Genomic DNA, 13,554 nt, shown 5'->3' on the forward strand with positions numbered 1-13,554 from the left:
TTCAGAAAAACGTGGAAAAACGGCAAAATATTGCCAAATTCGATGATATTTTGTTTAAATCACATAAAGGAAAAGGGGATGATAAACGTCAAAATATTGCTGAATTGGATGATTTTTAATACGAAACAAAATGCAAGAAAACTTGCTTAAAATGCAATATTATGCGAAAATATGAGATTTGAAGGCCAAATCACATATCGTAATACTACATGAAATAGTATCGAAATATTGGTAAAAGTGAATATATACGCGAATTATCAAACTACATGAAAAACGTGAAAAAGTCATTATTATGCCAAATTTGAGGATTTTAACTTCGAATCATAAAGCGACGTTTCGTGTTTTTTAGACCCTAGAAAAGACGTATAAAGATGTTGCTTCCAATACAAATGATAAAAATCAATGTGTTTTCATTAAACTTAACTAAAATGTTCCTGATTTTCGGATTATATTACCGATGGAAGATGTACACGTAAAACCGTTCTAATCCGGCTGAAACATCGATATATGCAATAAAAACAGAACTTCTCCCCTTTTAAATATCTTACTCAGTATTTTAACGAGAAACAAATAGATGATTGAAAATTAAGTATTTAAGGTTATTTTCGATTCAATTATGTGTTTGCATAATTTTTCTCGTATATTTAATGAAATAATAACAATAAACTGATAATTCACAAAAACGTGGAAAAACATTATTATTATTATTAACATCTTTATTGACAAAATTAATTACAATTTTGCCTAATCTGAGGATTTTGATAGTCTTATTAAATTGAGGTTAATGCTAGTATTCACTGTCACGCAGGACAGAGGGTCATACATAAGACAATAGGTCTAAACTGTAGGCTGAAGCACATATATATCATGGTTACAATCAATGTTTTAATGTGTGGATATGTGAAAACAACTTTCTATTGTGCACTGCCACACAAGGGCAGGGATGGGTTCATAAGTGATACAGCTTAGAATATAAATAGAAATTGTTCTTCATTCTTTAAAATGGACAAGCAAATTTTGGGTAAATTGTTAGGATGTCGTCCAGAACACCTGAGTCAATAAAATAGTTACACAGTTGGTGGTACAATAGGCCAGGAGGTCTAAAGTCCTTTACGGTTTCACATTCATCAATATAGTGTTCTAGTGAATGCATTAAAGGTTTATCACAGAGTTTACAATCTGAATATTCTGGTAGTGGCTCAGCCTCACTAACCTGCCAGATGTGTCTATAGCCAAGGCGAATTCGCGCAATTACTACATCACATTGCCTGGTCCGATTACTGTGCTGACCATACAAATACCTATTATTACAGAACTTGTCATAACTTTTAATACTGCAGCTTTCAGGTCTCTGTGCATTTCTTAGTTCTTCTAAATCTGAATTAATTTCTTTAATTTGTATGTTTCTAATAACTGCATTAGATAGTCCAAAGTCATAATCAATGTTTTCTTTCCTGCAAGCCTCATTGTCCAATTGATCTACAAAGTCATGTTTTTCAACTCCAACATGGGATGGGATCCACACAAATTTTATACAAGAATTATTATCATTGGCAAAAATTACATTCCATTTAATATTACAAGCTACTTCCGACATACATTGTGATGGGAAACAGCAAAATATTGCCTAATTCGATGATATTTTGCTTAAATCACATAAAAGAAAAGGGGATGATAAAGGTCAAAATATTGCTAAATTCGATGATTTTTAGTACAAAACAAAATGCAAGAAAACTTGCTTAAAAATGCAAAATTTGCGAAATTCTGAGATTTGAAGGCCAAATCACATATCGTGAGAAAACATGAAGTAGTATCGAAATACTGGTAAAAACGAATATAAATACGTAAAATCACACTACATGAATAACGTGAAAAAGTCACTATATAACCATATTTGAGGATTTTAACTTCAAATCATAGAGCGAGGTTTCGTATTATTTAGATCCAAGAAAAGACATATGACAATGTTGTTTCAAATACAAATGATAAAAATCATTGTGTTTTCATTAGAATTAACTAAAATATTCCTGATTTTCCATTTATATTACCGATGGAAGATGTACACGTAAAACCGCTCTAATCCGGCTGAAACGTCGATAAAAACAGTACTTCTCCCCTTTCCAATATCTTACTCAGTATTTTAACGAGAAACAAATAGTTGATTGAAAATGACGTGTTTAAGGTTAATTTCTAATCAATTATGTGTTTGCATCATTTTTATCGTATATTTAATGAATAAATAGCAATAAACTGAAAATTCACAAAAACGTGGAAAAACAGCAAAATATTGCCTAATTTAATGATATTTTGTTTATATCACATAAAGGAAAAGGGGATGATAAACGTCAAAATATTGCTGATTTCGTTGATTTTTAGTACGAAACAAAATGCAAGAAAACTTGCTTAAAATGCAATATTATGCGAAAATCTGAGATTTGAAGGCGAAATCACATATCGTGATACTACATGAAATAGTATCGAAATATTGGTAAAAATGAATATATTTACGTAATATCAAACTACATGAAAAACGTGAAAAAGTCATTATTATGCCAAATTTGAGGATTTTAACTTCGAATCATAAAGCGACGTTTCATATTTTTTAAACCCTAGAAAAGACGTATAATGATGTTGCTTCCAATACAAATGATAAAAACCAATGTGTTTTCATAAACTTAACTAAAATGTTTCTGATTTTCGGTTTATATTACCGATGGAAGATGTACACATAAAACCGTTCTAATCCGGCTGAAACATCGATATATGCAATAAAAACAGAACTTCTCCCCTTTTAAATATCTTACTCAGTATTTTAACGAGAAACAAATAGTTGATTGAAAATGAAGTATTTAAGGTTTTTTCTGATCAATTTTGAGTTTGCATAATTTTTCTCGTATATTTAATGAAATAATAACAATAAACTGATAATTCACAAAAACGTGGAAAAACGGCAAAATATTGCCATATTCGATGATATTTTGTTTAAATCACATAAAGGAAAAGGGGATGATAAACGTCAAAATATTGCTGAATTGGATGATTTTTAATACGAAACAAAATGCAAGAAAACTTGCTTAAAATGCAATATTATGCGAAAATATGAGATTTGAAGGCCAAATCACATATCGTAATACTACATGAAATAGTATCGAAATATTGGTAAAAATGAATATATACGCGAATTATCAAACTACATGAAAAACGTGAAAAAGTCATTATTATGCCAAATTTGAGGATTTTAACTTCGAATCATAAAGCGACGTTTCGTGTTTTTTAGACCCTAGAAAAGACGTATAAAGATGTTGCTTCCAATACAAATGATAAAAATCAATGTGTTTTCATTAAACTTAACTAAAATGTTCCTGATTTTCGGATTATATTACCGATGGAAGATGTACACGTAAAACCGTTCTAATCCGGCTGAAACATCGATATATGCAATAAAAACAGAACTTCTCCCCTTTTAAATATCTTACTCAGTATTTTAACGAGAAACAAATAGATGATTGAAAATTAAGTATTTAAGGTTATTTTCGATTCAATTATGTGTTTGCATAATTTTTCTCGTATATTTAATGAAATAATAACAATAAACTGATAATTCACTTAAACGTGGAAAAACATTATTATTATTATTAACATCTTTATTGACAAAATTAATTACAATTTTGCCTAATCTGAGGATTTTGATAGTCTTATTAAATTGAGGTTAATGCTAGTATTCACTGTCACGCAGGACAGAGGGTCATACATAAGACAATAGGTCTAAACTGTAGGCTGAAGCACATATATATCATGGTTACAATCAATGTTTTAATGTGTGGATATGTGAAAACAACTTTCTATTGTGCACTGCCACACAAGGGCAGGGATGGGTTCATAAGTGATACAGCTTAGAATATAAATAGAAATTGTTCTTCATTCTTTAAAATGGACAAGCAAATTTTGGGTAAATTGTTAGGATGTCGTCCAGAACACCTGAGTCAATAAAATAGTTACACAGTTGGTGGTACAATAGGCCAGGAGGTCTAAAGTCCTTTACGGTTTCACATTCATCAATATAGTGTTCTAGTGAATGCATTAAAGGTTTATCACAGAGTTTACAATCTGAATATTCTGGTAGTGGCTCAGCCTCACTAACCTGCCAGATGTGTCTATAGCCAAGGCGAATTCGCGCAATTACTACATCACATTGCCTGGTCCGATTACTGTGCTGACCATACAAATACCTATTATTACAGAACTTGTCATAACTTTTAATACTGCAGCTTTCAGGTCTCTGTGCATTTCTTAGTTCTTCTAAATCTGAATTAATTTCTTTAATTTGTATGTTTCTAATAACTGCATTAGATAGTCCAAAGTCATAATCAATGTTTTCTTTCCTGCAAGCCTCATTGTCCAATTGATCTACAAAGTCATGTTTTTCAACTCCAGCATGGGATGGGATCCACACAAATTTTATACAAGAATTATTATCATTGGCAAAAATTACATTCCATTTAATATTACAAGCTACTTCCGACATACATTGTGATGGGAAACAGCAAAATATTGCCTAATTCGATGATATTTTGCTTAAATCACATAAAAGAAAAGGGGATGATAAAGGTCAAAATATTGCTAAATTCGATGATTTTTAGTACAAAACAAAATGCAAGAAAACTTGCTTAAAAATGCAAAATTTGCGAAATTCTGAGATTTGAAGGCCAAATCACATATCGTGAGAAAACATGAAGTAGTATCGAAATACTGGTAAAAACGAATATATATACGTAAAATCACACTACATGAATAACGTGAAAAAGTCACTATATAACCATATTTGAGGATTTTAACTTCAAATCATAGAGCGAGGTTTCGTATTATTTAGATCCAAGAAAAGACATATGACAATGTTGTTTCAAATACAAATGATAAAAATCATTGTGTTTTCATTAGAATTAACTAAAATGTTCCTGATTTTCCATTTATATTACCGATGGAAGATGTACACGTAAAACCGCTCTAATCCGGCTGAAACGTCGATATATGCAATAAAAACAGTACTTCTCCCCTTTCCAATATCTTACTCAGTATTTTAACGAGAAACAAATAGTTGATTGAAAATGACGTGTTTAAGGTTAATTTCTAATCAATTATGTGTTTGCATCATTTTTATCGTATATTTAATGAATAAATAGCAATAAACTGAAAATTCACAAAAACGTGGAAAAACAGCAAAATATTGCCTAATTTAATGATATTTTGTTTATATCACATAAAGGAAAAGGGGATGATAAACGTCAAAATATTGCTGATTTCGTTGATTTTTAGTACGAAACAAAATGCAAGAAAACTTGCTTAAAATGCAATATTATGCGAAAATCTGAGATTTGAAGGCGAAATCACATATCGTGATACTACATGAAATAATATCGAAATATTGGTAAAAATGAATATATATACGTAATATCAAACTATATGAAAAACGTGAAAAAGTCATTATTATGCCAAATTTGAGGATTTTAACTTCGAATCATAAAGCGACGTTTCGTATTTTTTAAACCCTAGAAAAGACGTATAATGATGCTGCTTCCAATACAAATGATAAAAACCAATGTGTTTTCATAAACTTAACTAAAATGTTTCTGATTTTCGGTTTATATTACCGATGGAAGATGTACACATAAAACCGTTCTAATCCGGCTGAAACATCGATATATGCAATAAAAACAGAACTTCTCCCCTTTTAAATATCTTACTCAGTATTTTAACGAGAAACAAATAGTTGATTGAAAATGAAGTATTTAAGGTTATTTTCTGATCAATTTTGAGTTTGCATAATTTTTCTCGTATATTTAATGAAATAATAACAATAAACTGATAATTCACAAAAACGTAGAAAAACGGCAAAATATTGCCAAATTCGATGATATTTTGTTTAAATCACATAAAGGAAAAGAGGATGATAAACGTCAAAATATTGCTGAATTGGATGATTTTTAATACGAAACAAAATGCAAGAAAACTTGCTTAAAATGCAATATTATGCGAAAATATGAGATTTGAAGGCCAAATCACATATCGTAATACTACATGAAATAGTATCGAAATATTGGTAAAAATGAATATATACGCGAATTATCAAACTACATGAAAAACGTGAAAAAGTCATTATTATGCCAAATTTGAGGATTTTAACTTCGAATCATAAAGCGACGTTTCGTGTTTTTTAGACCCTAGAAAAGACGTATAAAGATGTTGCTTCCAATACAAATGATAAAAATCAATGTGTTTTCATTAAACTTAACTAAAATGTTCCTGATTTTCGGATTATATTACCGATGGAAGATGTACACGTAAAACCGTTCTAATCCGGCTGAAACATCGATATATGCAATAAAAACAGAACTTCTCCCCTTTTAAATATCTTACTCAGTATTTTAACGAGAAACAAATAGATGATTGAAAATTAAGTATTTAAGGTTATTTTCGATTCAATTATGTGTTTGCATAATTTTTCTCGTATATTTAATGAAATAATAACAATAAACTGATAATTCACAAAAACGTGGAAAAACATTATTATTATTATTAACATCTTTATTGACAAAATTAATTACAATTTTGCCTAATCTGAGGATTTTGATAGTCTTATTAAATTGAGGTTAATGCTAGTATTCACTGTCACGCAGGACAGAGGGTCATACATAAGACAATAGGTCTAAACTGTAGGCTGAAGCACATATATATCATGGTTACAATCAATGTTTTAATGTGTGGATATGTGAAAACAACTTTCTATTGTGCACTGCCACACAAGGGCAGGGATGGGTTCATAAGTGATACAGCTTAGAATATAAATAGAAATTGTTCTTCATTCTTTAAAATGGACAAGCAAATTTTGGGTAAATTGTTAGGATGTCGTCCAGAACACCTGAGTCAATAAAATAGTTACACAGTTGGTGGTACAATAGGCCAGGAGGTCTAAAGTCCTTTACGGTTTCACATTCATCAATATAGTGTTCTAGTGAATGCATTAAAGGTTTATCACAGAGTTTACAATCTGAATATTCTGGTAGTGGCTCAGCCTCACTAACCTGCCAGATGTGTCTATAGCCAAGGCGAATTCGCGCAATTACTACATCACATTGCCTGGTCCGATTACTGTGCTGACCATACAAATACCTATTATTACAGAACTTGTCATAACTTTTAATACTGCAGCTTTCAGGTCTCTGTGCATTTCTTAGTTCGTCTAAATCTGAATTAATTTCTTTAATTTGTATGTTTCTAATAACTGCATTAGATAGTCCAAAGTCATAATCAATGTTTTCTTTCCTGCAAGCCTCATTGTCCAATTGATTTACAAAGTCATGTTTTTCAACTCCAACATGGGATGGGATCCACACAAATTTTATACAAGAATTATTATCATTGGCAAAAATTACATTCCATTTAATATTACAAGCTACTTCCGACATACATTGTGATGGGAAACAGCAAAATATTGCCTAATTCGGTGATATTTTGCTTAAATCACATAAAAGAAAAGGGGATGATAAAGGTCAAAATATTGCTAAATTCGATGATTTTTAGTACAAAACAAAATGCAAGAAAACTTGCTTAAAAATGCAAAATTTGCGAAATTCTGAGATTTAAAGGCCAAATCACATATCGTGAGAAAACATGAAGTAGTATCGAAATACTGGTAAAAACGAATATAAATACGTAAAATCACACTACATGAATAACGTGAAAAAGTCACTATATAACCATATTTGAGGATTTTAACTTCAAATCATAGAGCGAGGTTTCGTATTATTTAGATCCAAGAAAAGACATATGACAATGTTGTTTCAAATACAAATGATAAAAATCATTGTGTTTTCATTAGAATTAACTAAAATGTTCCTGATTTTCTATTTATATTACTGATGGAAGATGTACACGTAAAACCGCTCTAATCCGGCTGAAACGTCGATATATGCAATAAAAACAGAACTTCTCCCCTTTCCAATATCTTACTCAGTATTTTAACGAGAAACAAATAGTTGATTGAAAATGACGTGTTTAAGGTTAATTTCTAATCAATTATGTGTTTGCATCATTTTTATCGTATATTTAATGAATAAATAGCAATAAACTGAAAATTCACAAAAACGTGGAAAAACAGCAAAATATTGCCTAATTTAATGATATTTTGTTTATATCACATAAAGGAAAAGGGGATGATAAACGTCAAAATATTGCTGATTTCTTTGATTTTTAGTACGAAACAAAATGCAAGAAAACTTGCTTAAAATGCAATATTATGCGAAAATCTGAGATTTGAAGGCGAAATCACATATCGTGATACTACATGAAATAGTATCGAAATATTGGTAAAAATGAATATATTTACGTAATATCAAACTACATGAAAAACGTGAAAAAGTCATTATTATGCCAAATTTGAGGATTTTAACTTCGAATCATAAAGCGACGTTTCATATTTTTTAAACCCTAGAAAAGACGTATAATGATGTTGCTTCCAATACAAATGATAAAAACCAATGTGTTTTCATAAACTTAACTAAAATGTTTCTGATTTTCGGTTTATATTACCGATGGAAGATGTACACATAAAACCGTTCTAATCCGGCTGAAACATCGATATATGCAATAAAAACAGAACTTCTCCCCTTTTAAATATCTTACTCAGTATTTTAACGAGAAACAAATAGTTGATTGAAAATGAAGTATTTAAGGTTATTTTCTGATCAATTTTGAGTTTGCATAATTTTTCTCGTATATTTAATGAAATAATAACAATAAACTGATAATTCACAAAAACGTGGAAAAACGGCAAAATATTGCCATATTCGATGATATTTTGTTTAAATCACATAAAGGAAAAGGGGATGATAAACGTCAAAATATTGCTGAATTGGATGATTTTTAATACGAAACAAAATGCAAGAAAACTTGCTTAAAATGCAATATTATGCGAAAATATGAGATTTGAAGGCCAAATCACATATCGTAATACTACATGAAATAGTATCGAAATATTGGTAAAAATGAATATATACGCGAATTATCAAACTACATGAAAAACGTGAAAAAGTCATTATTATGCCAAATTTGAGGATTTTAACTTCGAATCATAAAGCGACGTTTCGTGTTTTTTAGACCCTAGAAAAGACGTATAAAGATGTTGCTTCCAATACAAATGATAAAAATCAATGTGTTTTCATTAAACTTAACTAAAATGTTCCTGATTTTCGGATTATATTACCGATGGAAGATGTACACGTAAAACCGTTCTAATCCGGCTGAAACATCGATATATGCAATAAAAACAGAACTTCTCCCCTTTTAAATATCTTACTCAGTATTTTAACGAGAAACAAATAGATGATTGAAAATTAAGTATTTAAGGTTATTTTCGATTCAATTATGTGTTTGCATAATTTTTCTCGTATATTTAATGAAATAATAACAATAAACTGATAATTCACAAAAACGTGGAAAAACATTATTATTATTATTAACATCTTTATTGACAAAATTAATTACAATTTTGCCTAATCTGAGGATTTTGATAGTCTTATTAAATTGAGGTTAATGCTAGTATTCACTGTCACGCAGGACAGAGGGTCATACATAAGACAATAGGTCTAAACTGTCGGCTGAAGCACATATATATCATGGTTACAATCAATGTTTTAATGTGTGGATATGTGAAAACAACTTTCTATTGTGCACTGCCACACAAGGGCAGGGATGGGTTCATAAGTGATACAGCTTAGAATATAAATAGAAATTGTTCTTCATTCTTTAAAATGGACAAGCAAATTTTGGGTAAATTGTTAGGATGTCGTCCAGAACACCTGAGTCAATAAAATAGTTACACAGTTGGTGGTACAATAGGCCAGGAGGTCTAAAGTCCTTTACGGTTTCACATTCATCAATATAGTGTTCTAGTGAATGCATTAAAGGTTTATCACAGAGTTTACAATCTGAATATTCTGGTAGTGGCTCAGCCTCACTAACCTGCCAGATGTGTCTATAGCCAAGGCGAATTCGCGCAATTACTACATCACATTGCCTGGTCCGATTACTGTGCTGACCATACAAATACCTATTATTACAGAACTTGTCATAACTTTTAATACTGCAGCTTTCAGGTCTCTGTGCATTTCTTAGTTCTTCTAAATCTGAATTAATTTCTTTAATTTGTATGTTTCTAATAACTGCATTAGATAGTCCAAAGTCATAATCAATGTTTTCTTTCCTTCAAGCCTCATTGTCCAATTGATCTACAAAGTCATGTTTTTCAACTCCAACATGGGATGGGATCCACACAAATTTTATACAAGAATTATTAACGTTGGCAAAAATTACATTCCATTTAATATTACAAGCTACTTCCGACATACATTGTGATGGGAAACAGCAAAATATTGCCTAATTCGATGATATTTTGCTTAAATCACATAAAGGAAAAGGGGATGATAAAGGTCAAAATATTGCTAAATTCGATGATTTTTAGTACAAAACAAAATGCAAGAAAACTTGCTTAAAAATGCAAAATTTGCGAAATTCTGAGATTTGAAGGCCAAATCACATATCGTGAGAAAACATGAAGTAGTATCGAAATACTGGTAAAAACGAATATAAATACGAAAAATCACACTACATGAATAACGTGAAAAAAGTCACTATATAACCATATTTGAGGATTTTAACTTCAAATCATAGAGCGAGGTTTCGTATTATTTAGATCCAAGAAAAGACATATGACAATGTTGTTTCAAATACAAATGATAAAAATCATTGTGTTTTCATTAGAATTAACTAAAATGTTCCTGATTTTCTATTTATATTACCGATGGAAGATGTACACGTAAAACCGCTCTAATCCGGCTGAAACGTCGATATATGCAATAAAAAGAGAACTTCTCCCCTTTCCAATATCTTACTCAGTATTTTAACGAGAAACAAATAGTTGATTGAAAATGAAGTGTTTAACTAAAATGTTCCTGATTTTCGGTTTATATTACCGATGGAAGATGTACACATAAAACCGTTCTAATCCGGCTGAAACGTTGATATATGCAATAAAAACAGAACTTCTCCCCTTTTAAATATCTTACTCAGTATTTTAACGAGAAACAAATAGATGATTGAAAATGAAGTATTTAAGGTTATTTTCAATTCAATTATGTGTTTGCATAATTTTTCTCGTATATTTAATGAAATAATAACAATAAACTGATAATTCACAAAAACGTGGAAAAACGGCAAAATATTGCCTAATTCGATGATATTTTGTTTAAATCACATAAAGGAAAAGGGGATGATAAAGGTCAAAATATTGCTAAATTCGATGATTTTTAGTACAAAACAAAATGCCAGAAAACTTACTTAAAAATTCAAAATTTGCGAAATTCTGAGATTTGAAGGCGAAATCACATATCGTGAGAAAACACAAAGTTGTATCGAAATATTGGTAAAAACGAATATATATACGTAAATTCACACTACATGAATAACGTGAAAAATGTCACTATATTACCATATTTGAGGATTTTAACTTCAAATCATAGAGCGTGGTTTCGTATTTTTTAGATCCAAGAAAAGACATATGACAATGTTGTTTCGAATACAAATGATAAAAATCAATGTGTTTTCATTAGAATTAACTAAAATGTTCCTGATTTTCCGTTTATAATACTGATGGAAGATATACACGTAAAACCGCTCTAATCCGGCTGAAACGTCGGTATATGCAATAAAAACAGAACTTCTCCCCTTTCCAATATCTTACTCAGTATTTTAACGAGAAACAAATAGTTGATTGAAAATGAAGTGTTTAAGGTTAATTTCTAATCAATTATGTGTTTGCATCATTTTTATCGTATATTTAATGAATTAATAGCAATAAACTGAAAATTCACAAAAACGTGGAAAAACAGCAAAATATTGCCTAATTTGATGATATTTTGTTTATATCACATAAAGGAAATGGGGATGATAAACGTCAAAATATTGCTGAATTGGATGATTTTTAATACGAAACAAAATGCAAGAAAACTTGCTTAAAACGGAATATTATGCGAAAATATGAGATTTGAAGGCCAAATCACATATCGTGATACTACAGGAAATAGTATCGAAATATTAGTAAAAATGAATATATAGGCGAAATATCAAACTACATGAAAAACGTGAAAATGTAATTATTATGCCAAATTTGAGGATTTTAACTTCGAATCATAAAGCGTCGTTTCGTATTTTTTAGACCCTAGAAACTAATTAATTTTGTCAATAAAGATGTTAATAATATTAATAATGTTTTTCCACGTTTTTGTGAATTATCAGTTTATTGTTATTATTTCATTAAATAATATTTAATGAAAATATATTTAATGATATTTAAAAGGGGTTCTGTTTTTATTGCATATATCGACGTTTCAGCCGGATTAGAACGGTTTTACGTGCACATCTTCTATCGGTAATATAATCCGAAAATCAGGAACATTTTAGTTAAGTTTAATGAAAACACATTGATTTTTATCATTTGTATTGGAAGCAACATCTTTATACGTCTTTCTAGGGTCTAAAAAACACGAAACGTCGCTCTATGATTCGAAGTTAAAATCCTCAAATTTGGCATAATAATGACTTTTTCACGTTTTTCATGTAGTTTGATGTTTCGCTTATATATTCATTTTTACCAATATTTCGATACTATTTCATGTAGTATCACGATATGTGATTTGGCCTTCAAATCTCATATTTTCGCATAATATTGCATTTTAAGCAAGTTTTCTTGCATTTTGTTTCGTATTAAAAATCATCCAATTTAGCAATATTTTGACGTTTATCATCCCCTTTTCCTCTATGTGATATAAACAAAATATCATCGAATTAGGCAATATTTTGCTGTTTTTCCACGTTTTTGTGAATTTTCTGTTTATTGCTATTAATTCATTAAATATGCGATAAAAATGATGCAAACACATAATTGATTAGAAATTAACCTTAAACACTTCATTTTCAATCAACTATTTGTTTCTCATTAAAATACTGAGTAAGATATTGGAAAGGGGAGAACTTCTGTTTTTATTGCATATATCGACGTTTCAGCCGGATTAGAACGGTTTTACGTGCACATCTTCTATCGGTAATATAATCCGAAAATCAGGAACATTTTAGTTAAGTTTAATGAAAACACATTGATTTTTATCATTTGTATTGGAAGCAACATCTTTATACGTCTTTTCTAGGGTCTAAAAAACACGAAACGTCGCTTTATGATTCGAAGTTAAAATCCTCAAATTTGGCATAATAATGACTTTTTCACGTTTTTCATGTAGTTTGATATTACGTAAATATATTCATTTTTACCAATATTTCGATACTATTTCATGTAGTATCACGATATGTGATTTGGCCTTCAAATCTCAGATTTTCGCAAAATATTGCATTTTAAGCAAGTTTTCTTGCATTTTGTTTCGTACTAAAAATCATCGAATTCAGCAATATTTTGACCTTATTGGCCGCAGCCTCTGTGTCACTCTCAAG

This window comes from Procambarus clarkii, chromosome 64 (assembly GCF_040958095.1).
Source record: "Procambarus clarkii isolate CNS0578487 chromosome 64, FALCON_Pclarkii_2.0, whole genome shotgun sequence".
Taxonomy (NCBI): Eukaryota; Metazoa; Arthropoda; class Malacostraca; order Decapoda; family Cambaridae; genus Procambarus; species Procambarus clarkii.